This window comes from Mandrillus leucophaeus, unplaced genomic scaffold, assembly GCF_000951045.1.
Source record: "Mandrillus leucophaeus isolate KB7577 unplaced genomic scaffold, Mleu.le_1.0 Scaffold598, whole genome shotgun sequence".
Classification (NCBI taxonomy): Eukaryota; Metazoa; Chordata; class Mammalia; order Primates; family Cercopithecidae; genus Mandrillus; species Mandrillus leucophaeus.
The window spans coordinates 823,831-843,256 of NW_012106452.1; the positions used below are offsets into that span (position 1 = coordinate 823,831).

The window sequence follows — 19,426 nt, forward strand, 5'->3', positions numbered from 1 at the left end:
ATTTAACTTTTCTGGACCTTGATTGTCTCATTTGCAAAACCAGAATGAAAAGGTCAGCTTACCAGTCCTGCTGTGAGAATCACATGAGATTCCCTAAAACAGGACTCTAACAATCATAAATAACACATAGAATGTGAGAAAATAGTATTATGAATGGAAACTGAAGTGTAGGGTTACATTTTCTTAACTGCATTTATTATGCCCTATGAAGACTTTATACTGAAACTTCTAGCTCCAACTTCAAGAAGATTTCTTGGAAAAAAACACAACATGGAAAATAAAAATAAATGAATTAGGTGGATAATAGGCAAATTTTAGTTTTCTCTAATTGCTTAAAAGGATTCTTAAGTCGAGAAAAAGATGTGTTTGAAGAGAAAAATAAAGTCAATTTGTGAAATTAATGAATTAGACAAACTACCACAATCTGACTTACTTTGACTTAAATGTGCCCTATTGTATTACTCTTGATTGTGTTATCTATAATAATGGCGTAAAATGTACACAAGTAGATTAATCTACTTTTGGGACTTTTACTTCTTCAAGATTAAAACCAGAACAGAGAAACAAAAGAAAAATAGTTTAGCTAAGCTGGAACAGGCTTACCATGTGTTAAATAAGGAAATATCATTTAAAACTACTGAAAAAAATCACCAAATACAGAAAAAAATGACTATTCAGAAATAACAATTCTTTTATCCCCAATGATTTTTTAATCCATTTCTGTGTCCTTTTCATATTATTCATTTGTTAATAATACAGTAAAAGGACACCCACAAAACTTTGATGTGTTAATTACATTTAAGGTCAAACATTTCATTTTAAGATGTTCTTTCCTTACGGAAAAAAAAAAAAAGCTTTTAGGGAAACAACAAGCCAATGAACCCACTTTTGCTGAGCATTCCATCAACAGTAGATAAATTCACTGACTTAGAAGTCTTGGGTAGGTTCTTCACTAGTATTGTAGAGGACAAGTGTTGTTCTTTTTCTATCCTTTAATGTAGTCTCTCCTTTCTGCTGAAAACTGCACTATGCTAGAAATTTGTATTCTGAGAAGAGGGAATATTTGCAGATATGAGTCAATAACTAATACCCCTCAATCAGTGTGATTTTGTAAAGCCCGCCCTACTTCAAGATTCAGCCCAATAAGTAATATTCCCTTAGTCAGTCCCAGTACATCTACTGGAACTATTGAGGAAGTGAACTGGACTGTAGATCTATAACTGGTAAGGAGGTGAGTAAGATGGAGAAAGAGATAGAGAAGAGAGGGGGAGAAAAGAGATACAGACAGAAACAGAAACATAGACAGGAGTGAGGGAGAAAGACAGTGAGAACAAAGAAAGAGGCAAACGTTATCATGTAGGCAAACTGTACTTTGGAATGAAGACAACACTGAAGAATGTGGATAATGTTTGAACACTTTAATCAAGCCATACCTGCTATAATCTACTACTGCATGAGCCAGTAATTCTCTTTTGTAAATATATTTTTTGTTTAGTTGCTTATTTGGCTTAAGCCATTTTGAAATGGGATTTTGTCACTTCCAGCAAAAAAAGAAATTAAAATATACAAATACCAATTAGGCAAAATAAGCTCCTTTTTTTCCATCAATAATGGCAGAATTGTTTTTCCCTTTGGCACGGTCACTATTAACAGGGATTAGAAAAGAATAAATTACAAAAAAATTTGCCATATATCAGACCAAAGCATGATCTTATCCATCCCTGTGTTTGTGCACTTGTCTGGGTGTGTGGACTTACATCATCAAACATACAATAAGACATCTGCCTCCAATTTGTGAACTCCAACAGAACATTCTATAGAGTGTGTTATAATTTGCTGATGAAATGTAAAACATAACTTTACAGAGAAATTATCTGTTTTTACACATATGAGTAGACACAAAAATAGAAAATCTGTATTCTGGGAAGAAGGAATATTTGCAGATATTAGTCAAAAACTAATCATCTTTTCTTAGTCTCACTGTTAGTCAAGGTTATTATCTGGGTTATTGTAGCTGTTGTGTGTGTATGAGGGGTAAAAACAGTAGCTGGAAAAGATGCTGGAATAAAATATATTATGGAATATTATTGACCTATCTTCATTACTATTTATTCTATGAGTTAATTTTTCCCCACAAAACTTTTGCCCATTCAAAAACATGAAGTATCTATTTTATCTCAGCCACTCATTATTTTTAGGTTTATTTATTTTAAAATTGTAGAAATATATTAAGATGAACCTTTTCATGAAGTCCTGGTTCATCGTCTCATTTTTAGACAAAAACCAAAAGGTCTGGAAAAAATTGACTAAATATCTCAGTTTGGGGTTTCTATTAAATGTCATTGAAATGGGAAATGAAAAAGTTCGACAGCTATGTTTGGAATCTACCATGTAGTCTGTTTCGCTACATGCAAAATTTTAACAATCAAATTAGGTAAAACAAAAAGTAGATTTCACACAAAATTCTCTGTTTTCAGTTCTCACATTTTGTTCTAACTGAGCAGAGCTGAGCCGAGGACTCTCGACGGGCTCGCTTTCTGCAATGTGATGCAGATCTCACTGGCTAGCCTCACTCCTTACATGAACTGCGTACACCCTGTGGGAATTTGAATTTACAATCTATGTAAAGAGATATAGGTTTGAATAAGTAAACAGAAAAGGGAGAGTCTAGGACAAAGCATTAACAAAAGAACTATGTGGTGGTGAGGACAGTATGTTTGGAAGAGAATGTACAGCATGGGGGATTTATCTGGAGAAATGAGAGAGCAGTCGTTGATCAGAGCCATGTGCATAGACTAGTCTAACAGGCCAAGTCATGACACTCACCAGCTTCAACAAATCCCTGGCAATGCACTAGCCATTCTATACAATTTGCTCATTAACTGTTCCCCGCAATACATTGCAGTGGACATCAGACTCAGAGACTTCACATTCCTTGCCCAAGTTTTTGTCAATAATGCCATTTCCATATCAGGATTCAAACTTAAGACTGATTCTAAATCCCATGTATGTTCCACCATGAGAGCACGGAAACATTTTCAAGAAGAATGGCATGACGGATGTGGAAGGAAAGTTTATGAGTTCAACTAAACATAGACTTTGTTTCTCACGGACATAATAATGATTTACCAATAGGACCAAGGATACAGATGAGCAGTTAAATTAAGGTAAGGTGATTTACCCAAGACCACACAACCAATCGATGACAAACCATGTTGAACCTCAGATTTTGTGTGTACTGGATGCATTTTTAACCACAAAATACTCTTTTCTCATCTATACTCTAAATTTCTTAATCTCAGATACCTATTTCTCACTGTGGCTCCCCTTGAGAAGGTTCAAATAAAATTTATTATTTTCTTAATAGTTTTTCTTTTTTGAGATAGAATCTCATTCAAACTGGAGTGCAGTGATGTGATTATAGCTCACTGCAGCCTTCAATTGCTGGGCTCAAGTGATCCTTCCACCTCAGCCTCCTGAGTAGCTGAGACTACAGGCACATTCACCACACCCAGATATTCTTTTTAAATTTTTTACCTTTTTTTTCCTGTTGAAGAAACGAGGTCTCACTGAGTTGCCCAGGCGGGTCTTGGTCTCAAACTCCTGCCTTCAAGTGATCCTCTTGCCTCAGTCTCCCAAGGTGTTGGGATTCCAGGCATGAGCCACTGTACTTGGCCTTTTCATAGTTTTATATAAGTAACACATTATTATTAAAATTTTAGCACCATTTCTAAAAGATTTCAATTTTTCGTTAGGTTATTTAGTGAATTCACCAGGCAAACACTTATTCTTTTAAAAAACTAAATCTTAAACTGAAATTGTGAGTAAATTTTTTAAACATAGAGCATATAATTACTTCACAATTTTTAATTTTAAAAATGTTTTCGAGTATGTACATTACATATGATGAAGTGATAATTACCAAGTATTCAAATGAATTGATTGAACGATACGTTTTTGAAAAAAAATAACATGATCACTTTAACTTTGCTGACAAATTGAAGAACAAATTCAGGAGACCCAAAATGATTTTCTGACTCTTTCAGTGAGTAAAATGTGCTGAAGAAACTTCACAGTGATAATTTAAGGATAATTCAAAGGTAAATTATCTGGCCTCAAGACATTATTTTATTGATCTCTTACTCTTGATTCTTCTTCATTTTATTTTTTCGACCGTTTCTGGGTTTTTTTTGTGTGTGTGTTTGACAAAAAACAAAAAATCTGAATTATATTACTAAGTAAGTGATGATATAATTTTTTATCTCTGGTGCAATCATATAATTTAACCACAGAACAATGCTGGAAATAACTGTAGCACCAAATATTGACTTACATTTCTTAAGCATACTATCAGTATATTTTTGTTGATAGTCTAGAAATCTATACAGACCAAATGTTGATAAATTACATTGAAAAAATCATAATGACTTTTAAAACCCCAAATAAGAAAAGCAAATAAGCAATGAAATATTGCTTATTTGGTTTTCTTAAGAGATTTCCTAAAGAGGCCTATGAATAGAATCTAGGCTTTGGACTAAATCAAGACAGCATCTTAACAGCATTTCCAGGCTAGCCCCTTAGATCAGCCCTCATGTTGTCCACATTTCACTCCATGCTCACAAGCCAGCAGTCAAATCACAATGTTTTCTGGATGTTTTAGGATACGGAGTTTTGAAGTCTACTTCATCCTATGAGTTTTCTTATCAATATCACTAATGGCAAACATTAACACTCCTTTATAAACCAGAAAATTATGGCACAAAGTGATAGATTCTTTGAGGGTCAAAATGAAAGTTGTTGAAATAAACTCAGGTCAAATAGGTTTGTCCAACTGATAAAGAACGTGGTGTCAATTCTGAGTAATAAATATTTTTTAAACTAAATCCACCTTCATTGAATATCGCTTATATTTATACCATTAAGAGATATAAAGGAAATGACTGCTGAATTATCAGGAAAGTATTATATTCCCTGAGGTGAGAGTTGTTAAATATAAAGGATGTGCCTGGTATATAGTAATTGGTGGGATTTTTTGATGAATGAATGAATGCTATTGGAAATTATTGATAGTGACCCACAGATACAACACTTGTTTCCAAAACACTCTCAAAATCACTGAATTTGGACTTTCCAGTATCCCACAAAGTAGGCATCATTCACTCATCTCATGAGTGTTCACATATCAGCTGTATGTAAATTATTGTGCCTTCATTGAAAGGTAAAGCATCCCCAAATTTAAGGAAGAAAAATTAAGCTGCAGTGAATTGAGTGACTTGTAGAAGATCTTACAGCCAGCAGTTAAAAAATTCTGATCTTTTGACTGTCGGGTAGTACTTGTTTCCCTACAACATGATGTGTAACATGTTTCTTGCTGCAGGTTGTTGTCTCTTCCAACACATGCTATGTGCTCACTCTGATAAGCTAAATAGGAAGAAAACACCAAATAAGATGTCTCTCTCCATTTGAGTTCTATTCTGTAACACACTGTACAGATTTCTGGGAAGGTGAGATGACTACGGAAATAATTTCTAGCTTACAACATGCTTTTTTCTTTCCTAGTGACTTTGGTCTTGCTTGACGGGAACTAGGTGAGTAAGCAGGTTAGCAGCCTGGAATTTATAAATCTTTAAGTGGTCAAAAACAGCCAATTACTAAATATTAGCAATAGTCATTTCTTATTTTTATGTTTTTTGATAAATGTTTGAACTTGGTTGAAACCCAAGTAAATAACTCCAAAGGCTTGGAGTTATCTAATTTTCATTAGTTATCTAATGAGTAATTCTAATTAGATATCTAATTATCATTAGTTATCTAATGCCCACATTAGATAACATTAGAATCCAATATGATTTCATGGTATTGATAATTGCATTAGAATATACAGGTAATATATAAATATTACTATATAGTCCATGCAAAAATTAATCAAGAAATGTTTTTATAATATTTTGGAAGAAAGAAATTGAATGGACTCCAGGGCTCATTTTAATTATCCTCTGGTCCTATATACACTTTACATTTTCTAGATTATGTAATCCTATCTCACTTTTCCCTTTTGAGTCTCAAATGTAAGCAACAGCCAACAACACTTAGTCTTATCCAATAAAGCTTTTTTTTTTTTAATGAAGAAGAGATACTGTGTTTGGTACTCCCAAGACCTCATGCATCGTTTTTCTTCAGCAAAACAAAATAACTATCAAATCAAATAGATGCCCTTAGTGGAGTACAGACATCCCTTAATAAAATGCTGATTGATCTTTAAAGACAAGTGATTCTGTGCAATAATGAAGGTTGGTTTCCACTATCCCCTTTTTGTTGGTTTGTTCGACTATCTGCTTTGCAATTAGAGATTAGCATTAGGTAGGCATTAAGTTGCTTTCCCAAACTCTATCTCAGTGTAAGGACATTTCCCTACAGATAAGGATTGACAAGGGCTTCCAAGCACTTTCATGAGTTTGGGGTGAATTAGAGTTAGTATTTCTGTAACTAAATCTCCTAAGGGATTAGGCAAAGGTAACTTTCACTTTCTGAGATTTCAGTTACACATAGAGAAAGTCTGCCCCCTCTGCCCCTGAGGAGGGAACTGCGGCCATATACCCAGAGGAGTGCTTCTGGAAACACATTCTCTGCTTACATTTTATGCCCTATTGACTAGGGGAGTCCCTCTGTGTTAATTAATTGACAACCAAAATAATTGTCTAACAACATGCTGTAACTCTCTTAAAATATGATTAAGTCTTCCATGTGATAATTTCACTTCTATACCTCTCCTATTGCGGAAAAAAAGGATTGTGTTAAGAGCACATTGTAGGTTTTCTGGGAAGAAATCCAAATCAATGATACATGTTTCTGCTCCTCAAATAATCATTCTTGACCTATATAGGGCAACAGAGCCCCCAAGGAGCTCAGTGACATAGATGCCTCTGCTCCTTTTCTGCTAAGCAAGCAGGTTCATGGTAAGTGGTGACAGTTAAGAATGATTTTTCCTCAGAGAGTAATTGCTACACTCAGCCAACATAAAACAAGAGGACATCACCCCACCAATGAATGCCACTGTAACGGCCTCCAATGATTTTTGTGTTAAAATTGAGAAGGAAGGTATGTACAGATGTGAAGTAGAGCCATTTTATTATCAGTTACACACAACCAATGAGATTAAAAGTAAAACCTAAAGATCTCCTGTAATTTTTCAAAGGGGTAAACTTTTTTCACAGAGTTGATTATGCATATGTCATCACATGTATTTACATGACTATAAAATTCCATCCTTGCAAGTGGAAACTCTTCACTGAACTGAATGTACTCATTGGAATTGATCAAGTTCTTAGTGAAATGTCAGGCACGGGTTATAAATTAGTGTAACTGCTTTTGCCCAGTGAACCCTTTTTATTAAAGCAGAATGCTTATCAAGGTCACTGTGAAAGATTGTAATTTTAAAGCTCCAGGGGAAGACTAGAAATAAGAATCAACAGAAAACAGATTTAATGAGCATTTTAAAGTTTACAGCTTTTCGGAAACCTATTGGCCCCTATCACTTTCTGAATTTCAGTGACAAATGTATTTTGCAGAACTAGTAAGTTAGAATGATTTTGAAATCCAGCTCTCCTAAAGAGGCACACTAAAGCTTCTCATTTTCTGCCTTCTGGCAGATCAAGTTTGAGAAAGCAGTCTTGAGCTTTAAAAGGCCAGAAAGAGGGTGCTAAGGAAAAATGTGAGTGTCTCCTTACATAAGATTCTACAGGTGTAGGTATACTCGGGGGTTGGCATGGAGTGAGAAATCTGGTGTGTATGTATACATGTGTTTGTTCCCATGCATAGTTTGGTATATTGTAACAATACAAAATGTGTTAGAGGGCATGGTTAAACCCTCTCTATTTCAACTTTTTGAGCCTTGCATACTATGTAACACAGACAGGATCACTTTGGGCATATATAAGATAACAAAATTATCTTGGGAAATGTCAGATTGTATTAGCTTTGGAAAAAAATAAACAAGATATGCACAGATCCAAAAAGATATTAAACAAGCAATAAAAAATGGCCAGCTAAAAGTTTACTGTATTTATGTAAGGCAACATGTATGTTATTTTGATTCTTCTTGTCACACAATGATCCAGAAACAATTATTTTAAAACAAAATTTCTTGTCTCCCCCTTAACCCCAGGAAAAATTACATTGCTTATGTTCTTTCTGTTAAACCATAAGACAAGTCATTAGAATTTTAAAAAAACAAAAATAATAGTGCTATCACTTACCTGCCAAGCAATGAAATTAGATGTCTTTTCAGTTTCTCTAACGTAGAATTTTGAGTAGATCTCCAACCTCTTTTCACAAAGCTATTTCCAAAACAGTTGCAATCCACTCAGGACCATTCTGTTTATTTCAAGAAGTGTGGGCCTTTTAACATTTCGACCCTTACTGCATGGCCCATGATTTCTCAGAGCTTCTAAGAACTTCGACTTTACTCTTCTGCTAGAATTCCTCCCAGGCCCCTATAGAAAAATGATTCTTGAAGTTGCTGCTGAGAGTTTAATCGGTGGAGCAAGAGTACTCCTCAGAGTCCTGTCCTTAGGTACAGCAGGTGTAGAGGGAGGGGTACTTTCCATCCATTAAGGAAGGGTACCGGGAGGCGAGGGAGTAATACGAGACACCTCCTTTTAGCTGCGAGGAGCAAGGAGCCCAGCTGCCCCTGGCGACGACAGTGGCGGCAAGGAGAGCGGCCTCGGCAGCGTAGTTGCGTTCCTGTGGCCGCAGCCAGGTCCGGAGACGCTGTCCATCCCCTCTGGTGCTGAACTAAGGGGACGAGAGCCCCCAAGCCCAGCTCCCGGTCGCACTTTCCTCCACCAGCGAATCCAAGCAGCAGCTTCCTTCTCTTCCAGCCTAGCCTTCTCTCCTCCGGTGAATTTTTTTTTTTTTTTTTTTTTTTTTTTTTTGGTAGGGGCTAATTGTTTCTACAAAATAACAGTCTCATTCTTACTTGGTGACAACGTTTCCGGAAAAACAGGAATCGGTGGGAAATAACATCTGAGCCTCCCCTGACTTTTCAGTGGCCCTGAACGAGTTTCCTAATGCCAGAAATGAAAGAAAACGCACGCACAGGCGCGCGCACACACACGCACGAGAGAGGCAGAGAGAGAGAGAGGGAGAGAGAGAGAAATACAGATTTGTACCGTGGAAAATCCAGAGCTTCTTTGGAAAGCTCATGGACCTCTAATTACATAAGATGAAAAAGGCTATTTTGGAAGACTTCGCAATCTTGATTACCAATTAAGGTGACCACATTCAAATTTTGAGATATCCAATTTGAAATTCCTAAATTAAACCCAGTGAAGACTCTTAGACCTTCCACGGGGAAAAGACAGGATATTGCTAAAATTTTAAAAGACAGAGAATGAAAGAATGAAAAAGACAAGAAAAGGCATCTCCACTCGGCTACCTTTTATAACGCTGCTGAATTGGATCGGGATCGTTGCAGAGCCTCTCAGAGGATCCAGCGAACGCAGCTCCTGTGAGTGTCAGCGCTGGGCTCAGCGAGCAGGGAGCTTGGAGGGCCAGGGCAGTGCAAGCGAGTCTCCCACAGCCTAAGCTCCTGCAGCCGGGCAGAAAGCGGCTTATTTCACAAAGGACTGGATAAAGAAGGCACAAAGTCAGTCAGAGGGCTTGACCATCTCTGCCTTTGTAAAGCCGGAGCAAAGCCCAATTTACGTTTTTTTTGTTGTTGTTGTTGTTGTTTTTTTGTTTTGTTTTTTCTTTTTTTTGCTTGGCTTTTCAGCCCATTTTCCCTTCTGGTCTCCCACGCTGCCCCCTCGCCTCCCTACTCCGGAATCCGCGCTCTCCTGGGCCTTGAAGGCTCTTCACTCCCGCTCCAAACAGCCCCCACTTGTGTCTGTTCCACTGCTCTTGGCAACTGGCTGACAACGAGAATAAAGAAGTATATGGGTTCGTGATCCTGAGTGCTGTCACCCAGGGCTCCGCCACCCACACTCGGCAACGGGTGCAGACGCGAGTGAACTGAGACGGGAAGTTGAAATACATAACGTTGAAACTGTTGGAAAACTGGTCAAAACCAGGGCCATGCGGACCTTTGAAACTATGTAGAGTAAAGGGGGAAGATGGAAAGAGCTGGACTGTAACATCTCCCGCCCTTGCAGGCTCTTGACTTGTGCAGTGCAGATTTCTTTACCAGGAGGTTGTTGATAGACGTGAGAGGAAATTCGAGAAAGGTTGGCGAGGGGCGCTGGTGTGTGTGGTGGGGAAGGAGGTTGGGGAGGTGCGGGGCGCAACACTAATTTCTCCCGGACTGTGGGAAGGGGCCGGACGCCTGCTCCTGGCCTCCCTTCCCCGGCGACTTCTCAGGTTCTTCTTCCTCCTGTTCTTACACTAGAGGGAAGTCCTAGACGTTGTGCTTTCCTCCCACGCTTGCTTCCATTAAGGATTAGAGCGCGTTCCCGCTGGTCTGGAACCATCCATTCCAGGTAGGGGATCTTTCCTCTCGGGGACATTGCGCTCTCCAAGCACCGGTCTGAGGCGCGCGCTGGGGGCGCGCGAGGAGGCGGCACAGCTAATGGAGTTCCAGTGTGCTCCCTGGAGGAGAAACGTTATTGAGCCGGGAATCAGTCGGGACGGAGAACCAAATAGGCCGCGTATTCACTCATAGGAAAAGGCCAGGCTTTGGCTGGACTTTGAGCCATTTTACTGCTGCAGCAATGGCTTTATTTCCCTGGGGTGGCCACCAGCCGCCACCGCGGCTCCGGCTGGAAGAGGCCGCGCTGTGCTCCGCGCATTGCAGGCCGCGGTCGCTGTGTGGAGCTGCACACGCAGGAAACGGTCGCCGTGTAAGGAAGCCCTTGGTCGACTTTCTCTAACAGTCTTTTTTAACAGAGGCTCTCTAAAACCGTGTTTGGGGAAGCCGTCTGATCTCACGGAGACACACAAACCTAAAAAAAGAGTATCTGCTGCTTGAGGCTAATTTTTAAGGGCTCTTTCACTTTTCAGTCCATGTGAAAACAAATTGCTTAAGGTTATGGTAAATGAAGTTTCCTTTTTCCTTAGACAAATGTGATCAAACACGTGCTTATTTTTTTCTGCAGAAACAATACCTGCGTATGTAGAAATAAGTTTCAGAAAGTGCCCCCTTTTTGTTAGATAAGGAAAACAAACCCCCGTGTGAAGGTTATGCTAATCAGGGCCCTTCCCTCCTTGTCAGCAAAGAGGGTTTTCTCTGCTGTGTTCAATTCTGTGCTTACTTAAGTGGATTTAATTGATTGTTTAAATTATTTTATCGGGGTATATAGAAACATGAATAATCACAGAAAATCAACACACCAAATAAGAGCATTTAAATGAGGCATAGAGTACAAAGATGTTGCTAATTAAAAACACATGCACTTGATTATTCAGACCTAGAAGAGCAGATTCCCTTCTTCCTGATCACCGATTGAGTTTTATGCAGTCTCTCAATCTTTCTCTCCCTCTCCCTCTGTCCTGCCAGTAAAAGAAAACAGAAACAGTTGATTAATTTGAACTGACAGTCCCAGTATGATTATGATAGTTTGATGTCTTTTCTTCAAGAAGCAAAATCCACTTTATATTTTTTCTCATCAAGTTGTGTAACCAGTTATGGAAATCAATATGATGAAAATTAAATACGGCCTAACATCTGATGCGACAAATGAATATAAATGAAGTACAAGATAACAAAACCAAGGGACAAATAAGCTGAGGTGAATTAAAGAATTATGTTAAGAAATTTCACCCTGGGAGCAGATTTTTTGAAGTCTATTTTAAATGATTTTTAAAAAATTCTTAATTTAAGTTGCCATGATTTTAAAAATGTAAATATAGTAAAATGTGAATATAAATAATCAAAACAATACATGAAGCATTATATGCACAAGAAAATGTAGTAACCTAGCATCATTACTGTGAATCCTAAACTGGCTCATTCAATCCCTCTCTATAAAACTAGGATGCAATTCCCCTCTAGTCCACTCTACATAGTACACAAATCTTAGAAAACATAGTAGTTTGTGGAACATTTTGGAAACAATTGGAAGTCCTTTGGGTCAGGAAGTTTAAAATGTAAGGCGAAACCGCCATACGATATGATCTAAATGAATAGTCATTATACACTATGTAAAATATTGGCTGTGTCCATTCCGGAAGTCTCCTATTCTCTCATCTCATTACCATATATAAAATGGTGATAACAATAATAATTTTTGCCAGCCTCATAAACTGTCATATGCAAAAATCAGCATATTTAAAAACTTTGTATATCTTGTATATTTCTACAAAAATAGGTAGTAGCCCCTATCATCTGTGGAGTATCATTTGCTCACAATTTTTAGACCTCAACTGAAAAACTGGTGATTCCAGTTAAAGTTTCTATTTTTAGTTAATATATATTTCTAATTATTTCTGTGTTTACTTCATGTTTCCCAGTAGATGTAGAGCTATAATAGGCCAATACCCATATCCAAACCCTTTTCAATTCACAGTTTTAACATCTTCAGTATAATTTTGAGCTGCTTTTTTAAATTGGGTCCAAGTACAACTAAATATTACATATCTATTACCAATTATTTCTGAAATGGAACAATGATTCTATTTTAAAATATCTCTCTATTGGTTTTCAGATGAAATGTTACTGAGTTGTATATTCTTTTACAACCTTTGAATGTAAGATCCCTCGCTCAGTCATACCTTTACTCAGCTAAGGAGTTCTATTTTGCTGAATCGTGGTCAGATAAATCTTGAAGACTTCATGGGTATTTGCACTTGTATCAGTTGAGCTTAGTTAACTTCAGTTGCAGGCAAAAGTAGATGGAAATTTGGACTCAAATGACCGAGATACAAAAATCTGTCCCTCAGATTAGTTTAATTTTTCTTTTGCGGGAGGTAACAGGTGGCTGCCAGAGAAGCTTAGAAAATTGGATACTGTTAACTGCAACTGCCTAGGAGAGACATTTCATTTCAGAGAGTAGTTCCCTAAGCACTTTCTTTTATATTTCTATTTTTTCTATTCACAAAAATTCTGAAGTTGAATACCGACTTACTTGACAAAGAGTGTTACTTTCTGCCACTTGGATAAGTTACTTAATCTTTTTGAGTCTATTTATTCACCTTAAAATGAAAATAATGCAACTTATTTAGCAGAGCTAATATATAGCACCTGGATCAAGGTTTTGTCCACATGTGACAGGCGGCACACTCTCTAGAAGATCTCTCCATGCCTCTCTGAGAGGAACAGTGCTGCAGAGAATTTTTCTTGTTCATTAACATCAAGCAGGAGATATGGTTGCACTTGAAGTGTGGTGTAGATAAAATTTGTATACAAATATGTGGAAATTCCACACACAAGATTTCAGTACTATGGAAATCCCTTCACAGCTCAACACAAATCATTCATAGTAGTAAGTTGCTAACCACTGGAAAAAAACATCCTTATAGGATATGCTGCCAATTTGGCTTAGGGTATAAAATAGCTTTTAATTGCCTGGTAGCTATCCTCCTTTCTAATAAGTATACATATATATTTCAGTAGCTTCCTTCTTAAAATATATGTGTGTGTGTCTGTGTATGTGTGTGTGCACAAGTATGTGTGCTTATGCATGTGTGCCAATAAATGTATGTACTTCTATAAATAAATAAATATTACATTGATACTTCCAGCTGGTGTTCAATTATTAGGAGAAGTAAATTCTTGGAAAAATTATCTAAAGTGGTCTTTAGAGAGCTAATTTTTTTTCACCTTCTAGTATACCATTTTCTCTTTAGAGACATCTAATTAGCTTCTCTATTAAGATACCAATGAGTTCTCTATCTCCAAAACCATCATCAGTCATAATTTGGCCCTCACTATATTTAACTCATCTTAACTGACTTGCAGGCTGCATATGACTCATTCAATGACTTTCTATTTTTTGAAACACTCTTCTCTTGGCCATTGTGACTCATTCACACAAATGGCCATTCTTCTTCAGCCTTTCTTGATGACAGCTTATTTGCTCCTACTTCTCATTATTGGAATTCCACAGAAATTATTTCTGCAGAACTTATCTGCATTATCTGCTTATATAATTTCATTCATTCCCATTGTTTTAAATATCATTTATATGACATTGATGTCCAAATCTGTAGGGAAGTCCTTACCTATCCATTGAGCGAAAGATACTCATATGGAGAGAAAGAGACACAAGTTATATATTTGACATCTCTACCTGAATGCTTACTAGATATCTCAAACTTAACATACCCAAACCAACATTCTGGATCACCATCACAGAAAAACTTTCCTTGACCATGTCTTTATCAAATATTGCATCATTGCACATCTGCTTAAAGATCACAACCAACTAGTCACCTCACTGCTTATATTCTCTCACCCACCATCTCCAAAGAGTCAACAAAGACGGTTGCTCCTGTTACTAACATAGGTTCCAAATCCATGCACTTCTTCCAATATAACTTTTTCATTCTAGTTCGGGCTGCTACAGTTTCTTATTGGTACTAATGCAGTCTACTAATTTATTTCATTGTGGCATGTTTTCCCTGTGGAATCCTTTCTCTGCACAGTAGTAGGAATGAATTTATGACAACGAACCATGCCATACCATGCTATTGCCTAACCCTCCAAGGTCTTCTAATGCACTTGGGGCCATGTCTAGCTTTGCCTGTCTGATTCTTATTTTATTACTCTTTCCTTCTTGATCACTGGCATTCTGGGTTTTCACACTGGACTCTTCCTGTACCATTCCCATTCCCATACTCTGAAATACTACTCCTAGATCTTTACATGGCTACCCTCTGTTTTCCCCTGTGATCTCAGATCAAACGTCTCATTCTCAAAGAGGTCTCTTCTGACTAGTTAATTTAACGGGTCTGCAGTCTCCTTCTGTCCACCAATTTGTTTTAATGTCTTTACAGAAAGTATCATCACAAGCAGAAATTATTGGTGTATGATTTTTTTGTTCTTTCTCAACAACCTAATATCACATCTAAAGGAACTAGAAAAACAAGAATAAAACTAATAGAAAAAAAAGAAATAACAAAGATCAGAGCAGAACTAAATAAAACTGAGACCCCAAAACCATTCAAAGATTCAACAAAACTAAAAATTGTTTATTTGAAAGTATAAACAAAAATGATAGACTCTTAGCTAGATTAGCTAAGGCAAAAAGAAAGAAAATTTAAAAACTAAACACAATAAAAAATGACAAAGGTGACACTACAACTGATACCACAGAAATATAAAAGATCCTCAGAGACTACTATGAACACTTCTGTGTGCACAAACTAGAAAACCTAGAGGAAATGGATAAATGCCTGGAAAAACAACCTCCCAAAACTGAACCAGAAAGAGACTGAAAACCTGAACAGACCAATAATAAGTTACAAAATTAAATGTATTTTTTAAATTCTTAATTTAAATTGCCACGATTTAAAAAATGTAAACACAGGAAAATGGAACTTAAATAATCAAAACAATATATGAAGCATTATATGCACAAGAAAATGTAGTAACTTAGCATCATTACTGTGAATCCTAAACTGCCTCACTCAATCCCTATTTTAAAAAACTAGGATACAATTCCCCTCTAGTCCACTCTACACAGTGTACAAATCTTAGAAAATGTAATTTGTGGAACAGCTTGGAAATCAGTAATAAAAAAATCTACAAATCTGAAAAACTCCAGGACCAGGTGAATTCACAGTCAAATTCTACCAGATGTACAAAGAAGAACTGGTACAAATCTTACTGAAACTATTCAAAAAAAACTGAGGAGGAGCGATTCAATCCTAACTCAGTCTATAAAACCAGTATATCATCCTGATACCAAAAGCTGGCAAGGACACAACAATAAAAAGAAACTGCAGGCCAATATCCCTGATGAACATAGACAAAAAAATCTTCAACAAAACACTAGCAAATTGAATCCAGCAGCACATCAAAAAGATAATTCATCACAATTTAGTGGGTTTCATTCCAGAGGTGCAAGATTGGATCAACATATGCAAATCAATACATGTGAGCCACTACATAAACAAAATTAAAAACAAAAATCATATGATATTCTCAATAGACACAGAAAAAGCATTCAATAAAATCATCTCCCTCTATAATATAAGCTGCATGAAACCAAAGACCTTGTGTTCCTTGAGTGTCTCCTGTACTAGAGCAATACACCAGAAGATTCAGAAGATTGTAGATGCTTAGTAAATGGTTCAGAATTGAACAACCAAAGAATAAAGCTGTACGATAATTGCTGTGCAACCAAAACTAAACCAAATAGTGTCTTTGCTTTTCAGATTTCAGAAATATTTGTTATTTATAGGCCTGAGAGTCTTAATATTGAAGTTATTTCCCGTGACTTTTTAAAAATATACTTATATATTTCCACGTTTTCAATGTTGCAATGAAGAATTTATTTTTACAGAGGTGCACCTTGTATGCCTTCACAATTCTAACTTTTTAGTATAATCAATGGGATAGCTATAAATGTGTCAAATTGCTAAAACTATTCATAGTCTGGCAAAAACAAAAGTAAAGGCATAGAACTAGGTTTCATTGTAAACATTCCCCCATGCACTCTGATCTGCATTTCTTATGCTTTCATTATCTTCACTTCATTATTTTTACTATCTTTGCTTTTCATCATCTTCACTTTCTTTTGCAGAAAGGATAGTATGTGATTATTTTTATTTATAAACACATTTTATTATAAAAGCCAATAAGATAACTATGAAGAAAAATGGAATGGAATGAAGAAAACAATCTGACACATTCTTACCAATTACATTATAATTTTATTGTATTTTCTCCTAACTTTTTGCAATGTGTCATCTCCCCACTGATTAACACAGTATACTTACAATTTTTACGAACCCTTTGCAATTTAACAAAATCTGTAAGATTTTCTATGTGTTATATAGTCTTCATAATCACTTTTAAAGGCTGCATATAACTCCATCATGTGGAGGTAACATAATCTGTCATATCTTTATTTTATGACATTTGGTGTTTTTTTTTTATGTTATATGAATAGCTTCATGGATATACGTTTTCCATCATTTGAATTATTTTTGGTGGAAGAAGAGTCAAATCGATGCAAATATCAGTCTAAAGTACCTGCTTACTTTTATGGTTCTAAATATATGGCCTTTGTGTATGGGGAGAGGTGTATGAGAGACAGAGAGAGAGAGAGAGATAATAAGATGGCCTGTAGTCAAAGAGGAATTTTGCTATCCTACTCTGCTAGGAAGAATCATTAACCATGAACCACCTATTGTGATAGGTGAATGCTATTATACTGTTATTCTCTGTATGACCCATTATATAGAGTTTCCCAAGTGAGAGGTAGCCTGATTTCAAATCCATGTGTGCAACTTTTACTTATGACTCTCCCTATGGGCTTATATTTACAACCACTGTTCATTTCCTCTATCCACAGTATCTTAATATGTGTGTCAGCATCACAAATCTCTTTTAATATTAAATTCTCAGCCTCTCAGGAGGGTGACTATCTGCTTTTTAGAAGTATACTCCCCAGCTTCCCACAAGCAAATTCTTGCACTTTTGTAAATACCATAATACTTGCACTTTTGTCAAACCACATACAAATGCTACTCAAGTGTGGTGAAAACATTCTCAGTCAACTTTTTGGGGAGTGAGAACCATTTAACATCTTTGAAGTTCTCTCTGGGGTCCTCCTGGGTAGATTGCAGATAGCATAAATACTTTAAAAAAGATCATCCAAAAAATAAGGTCATTCAGATTTTGATAAGGGACAAGTTATGAAAAAAAGACAAGTAAACGAAACTTTTCATCTCTTTTCTTTTTTGTACTTACATTTGTTTATTTATTGAAAATGTCACAACCAAACACAATACCAAAGGCAATGTATAAAAATAAAAAGTTGTGATACACTCCAATAACTATAGATTTTACATAACATGATAACTGCTTTTTTTATACTTATTTATAGCCTTGTAATATTCCTTAGGGGGGAAAAACCCAACTTTTGGAAGAAATGCAAATATATATTATGTTACAATCTATCCATGCACTAGATTACATAACAGTCTGTTGTTCAGACACATATCTATCAGTCTGTCTGTCTGTGCACCTATCTACCTATTTAAATATTTACCTACTTATGGATTGATTGAAATAACACGTTTAACTAATTACACCTCTCAAGCCACAATGTGCAATGAGTCTATGCAGTTTTCATAAAGAGTTGGAATCTATTATTTCACCCCTTGAATCAGAGTAGCCTTGAGAGTTGCATTTAATAATAGGATGTGGCAGGAGTGATGTTGTGTTAGTCACAAGTCTGGGCGTCGAGAGTTCTTGAGCACTTTAGCTATCATGTGGGCCTTTTTTCCCACCACGATGAAAAGGTCATGACTGCTAGAGGATGAGAAATGATACAGAGAACAGCTGAGTCTTCTCAGTTGACTCTATCCTAGCCCAGCCATTCCCCAGCAATCCCTCCAGCTTACAGGGATACATGTGCAAGCCTGTCTGAGAGTAGATGACCAACATTCATGACACTAAGTTTTGGAGTAGTTTTTTCATTGCAGTAACTAACTAATTCAATATATCTTATGTGGAATTTAAATATCACATGTTCCATGATTCATTTTCCAAACAACCAAGTTGATTAGTAACAACCTCGTCTCTCTTTATATACCCTATTTGTGTGTGTGTGTGTGTGTAAAGAAGAGATCTCACTATGTTGCCAAGGCTGATCATGAACTCCTGGATTCAAGTGCTTCTCCCACCTTGGCCTCCTAAACAAGTTCTAGGATTACAGGAGTGAGCCCCCTCACCCAGCCTCTGCTCATGTAGCACTTGATAAGTGTGTTCCTTTTGTTTTTCCTGTAGTGAAAGCAAGTGGAGTAAGAAATAAAAAGGCAAACATCAATTGATACTTAATTCTATAGCACATTCACACTGAGTTGTAATTCCTTTTGCTATCGTTTTAGAGTTTTTAAGGCAAAATGGGGAAATGTACTGACTTTTATAAATCAAATCCTAGAAAAGTAGATTGACCTTTGGATCCTAGAGCTTGAACCTGTAGTACAGACAGTACCACTCTTTTGTCCTGTTCCTACTGTGAGCTGGCTGAATATTCCAAACATCTAATGAAAAAGTCGGACATAGCTCCAGATTCCTATCCTCCAGCAGGTCCATTGGGAAAAAGGTATTGTTTATCCACCTGTCTCTCTAGGAAATAAGCAATGAAAGGGGCTAGAATCTTATGATCTTTGTACTTCAAGTAGTGAACACATGAATTGTTTTCTAACAGTGACTCAGTGAAGGTCTCTGGAATGCATGCACACGTCTGTGAAAAATTCTCATGCCCAGTAACTTTCTTCTCCCTCAACTACGTTGCAAATGTGGCTGACCTTTAGCCCG

At 36.7% G+C, this 19,426-nt stretch overlaps 1 protein-coding gene across 3 annotated transcripts in view; it reads right to left on the reverse strand.

Annotated features, from left to right (window-relative positions):
* SNTG1 (syntrophin, gamma 1) overlaps positions 1-9,589 on the reverse strand; it is an 804,940-nt gene extending 795,351 nt beyond the window's left edge. For 2 of the 3 annotated variants that reach the window (XM_011999542.1, XM_011999540.1), the window contains exon 1: positions 8,256-9,388. The gene's annotated coding sequence lies outside the window, so the exon portion shown is untranslated. Of the gene's footprint in view, positions 1-8,255; positions 9,389-9,436 lie in introns of those variants that run through there. The other variant, XM_011999541.1, reaches the window with a different exon arrangement.
* Positions 9,590-19,426: the final 9,837 nt, after the last annotated feature.